Source organism: Mandrillus leucophaeus, unplaced genomic scaffold (genome assembly GCF_000951045.1).
Source record: "Mandrillus leucophaeus isolate KB7577 unplaced genomic scaffold, Mleu.le_1.0 Scaffold408, whole genome shotgun sequence".
In the NCBI taxonomy this organism is placed as follows: domain Eukaryota; kingdom Metazoa; phylum Chordata; class Mammalia; order Primates; family Cercopithecidae; genus Mandrillus; species Mandrillus leucophaeus.
Genome location: NW_012104343.1, coordinates 259557 through 262390, shown reverse-complemented (window position 1 = coordinate 262390; position 2834 = coordinate 259557). Strand labels below are relative to the sequence as shown.

The window sequence follows — 2834 nt, the reverse complement described above, 5'->3', positions numbered from 1 at the left end:
TTAGCCAGGATGGTCTTGATCTCCTGACCTCGTGATCCGCCCATCTCGGCCTCCCAAAGTGCTGGGATTACAGGCTTCAGCCACCGCACCCGGCCTCAGGTATGGTTCTTAATACAGAGATATAAGACAGAAAAAGACAAACAGGAGTAATAGCAGAGATATAACGCAGAAAAAGACAAACAGGAGCCCTTGGCCCTGAGGTTTTCATTCTAGTGGGCCTTTTTTTTTTTTGCGGGGGGATGGAGTCTTGCTCTGTTGCCCAGCCTTGAATGCAGTGGCACCATCTCGACTCACCGCAACCTCTGCCTCCCAAGTTCAAGCGATTCTCCTGCCTCAGCTTCTTGAGTTGAATAGCTGGGACTACAGGCGTGTGCCACCATGCCTGGCTAATTTTTGTATTTTTAGTAGAGATGGGGTTCCACTATGTTGGTCAGGCTGGTCTCGAACTCCTGACCTCCTGATCCACCCACCTCGGTCTCCCAAAGTGCTGGGATTACAGGCAGGAGCCACCATGCCCAGCTCTACTGAGCCTTTAAACCTTGGACTCTCAGAGCTAACAGAGCCCTTTGATATTCTCTAACTCAACCTCCTCAGGAAATGCAAGCCCAAGGAGGAGAGGTGGCTTGTCCAGAATCAAAGAGCAAATTAGGGACTCAGTCAGGATAAAAATATAGGGCTTCTGACAACTAGTCAGGCTAGCACTTTCCCAAGAAGCAACAACCCCAGGCACTCAAAGTACCCTAGGTTGAGATGATACGAGGAAGATTCAAGCTGTCAAATTCAGTTTCCCAAGATCTGTTCCACAGAAGATAAGCAGATCTTACTCTAGAAACCACTGATTGAAGGGCATTCTGGTCCCGGAACCACAGAGAATTTGAATATGAGGTGGAAAACTCAGAAAAAAATGTTAAACTCTCTGGAGAGTAGAAGCCTGGGACAAAATCAAACCAAACTCATTCTCCTATTGCCACCCAGAGACACTGTCAACATTTTGAGCTCATGGGGAAAGTGTGGGCTTTTCACATTGTCAATGTCTCTGCTAATGGAGTAAGGCAGCCTGAAACCTCTCACTCCTAGGTCCCATAGTCCCCATTCCCCTTCCAGCTGGAAACCTGTGCTGTGACCAGAGGAACCAGAAGCAGGGTGAGAACACTTAGTGGACTGGGTCCTAAGATCAAAGACCAGTTTCGTGGCAGTAATGACAGTTCCTAGGGGAACTGTGATGTCACTATATTCCACTCCTCCCTGGGGTGGGGGTGCCTATCAGCATGACGCCTGAGTCACCACTTTGAGATGTGGGAAGGAGGTGCAGGGCCAGGACCCAGGTCCTTGGAGATGTCAGCCCAAAGACCCAAGGGAGGTCACACTTGGGGCAGCAGAAGGTAAAGACTGAGTATGGAGCAGGGAGCCCCAGGAGTCACCCACCCAAAGTCACCCTGGGGCAACTGGTGAGGGCAGAGGCTGGGCTGCTGAGGGGGAGGGGCTGGCTATAAGATTTTGGTTGGGGGAGCCCAGAGGCATTGGGTGGGGCCCAGCCTGGTGTGCCTCAGGAGTGGCACAGACTCTGGCAGCAGTCCTACCATCGGAGGGGGACTGGGCCTGGGTCAGGGGGCCATAACCTGGTGCATTTTACCTTTTTCTTGGCCGTGGACAATTTTCTCTGTCAGGTTTCTTCCGATATCACTGGGCAGGGAGAGGCGGGGATGGGGCCACATCAATGTGATCCCAGTGACAACTGCTAAACACTACTAGTAGCCTACCACACAGCTGTGTGACTGAGCCAGAGGAGGTGTAACCAGGGTCGCACTAGAATGCATAATAGGGGTGTGGCCTTAATGCTCGAAGCCTCTTGGTCTATGAGAAAGATGAAAGGGAAAGGAGCCATGGCCAGGCAGCAGCATGTCCAGAGGGACCTGTGGCCTCACAAGGAAAGCTGCTCATGTAACCACTGTCCTCCGCTCACTCTGGGAGAGGGGCAGGGCCAGTTTTCATTTTGAAAACTTTAAAACTTTAAAAAATAAACTTTAAAAATAATATGTCTGTGTATTTTATATATGTGTGTGTCTATGTGTGTATCTATATGTTCTTCCAGAGCTGTCTTCATTATCCAACTTCTATGCCAGGCCTACGATTTTGGCCTTTTTCATCTTCAAATGGAATAGAAGAATTACCAGTATTCCATCAATTGAGGTACAAATCCTGTAAAAATGGAAAAATCCATAGCACACTTGATGATTAATGAAGCAGACTACATTATCCAACATTCCAATGAAAAAAATAATCACAATGATTTCTCTTTTTTGGAAAAAGTTTATCTTATTCTCCTACATTACTGTTAAGATTTTTTTTAAACAAGAAACATGTCTAATATCTTTAAAAACACAAAGCTTTTGGGCCGGGCATGGTGGCTCATGCCTGTAATCCCAGTACTTTGGGACACTGAGACAGGTGGCTCACCTGAGGTCAGGAGTTTGAGATCAGACTGGCTGACATGGTGAAACCCCGTCTCTACTAAAAATACAAAAACTAGCCAGGCGTGGTGATGGGCACCTGTAATTCCAGCTACACAGGAGGCTGAGGCAGGAGAATCGCTTGAACCCAGGAGGCAGAGGTTGCAGTGAACCGAGATCACGCCACTGCACTTCAGCCTGGGTGACAGAGCAAGACTCCATCTCACAAGAATAAATAAATAAATAAATAAATAAATAAATAAATAAATAAAAACACAAAGCTTTCAATTTAATAAGCACTCAAAGCTCTTTACCAGTCTAAAGCAAATACAGGGCCCTTCTAAAGTAAGGCTAAATGCTAAGTGATGGGGGAGAGAAAAAGGA

The 2834-nt window shown here is 47.5% G+C and overlaps 1 pseudogene across 1 annotated transcript in view; it reads right to left on the bottom strand.

The window, feature by feature from the left end:
* LOC105548309 overlaps window positions 1-2834 on the bottom strand; it is a 31772-nt pseudogene that overhangs the window by 15673 nt on the left and 13265 nt on the right. Inside the window, exon 5 of the transcript XR_001007371.1 lies at window positions 1113-1168. The product of XR_001007371.1 is annotated as a golgin subfamily A member 2-like (transcript). The remainder of the gene's footprint in view (window positions 1-1112; window positions 1169-2834) is intronic.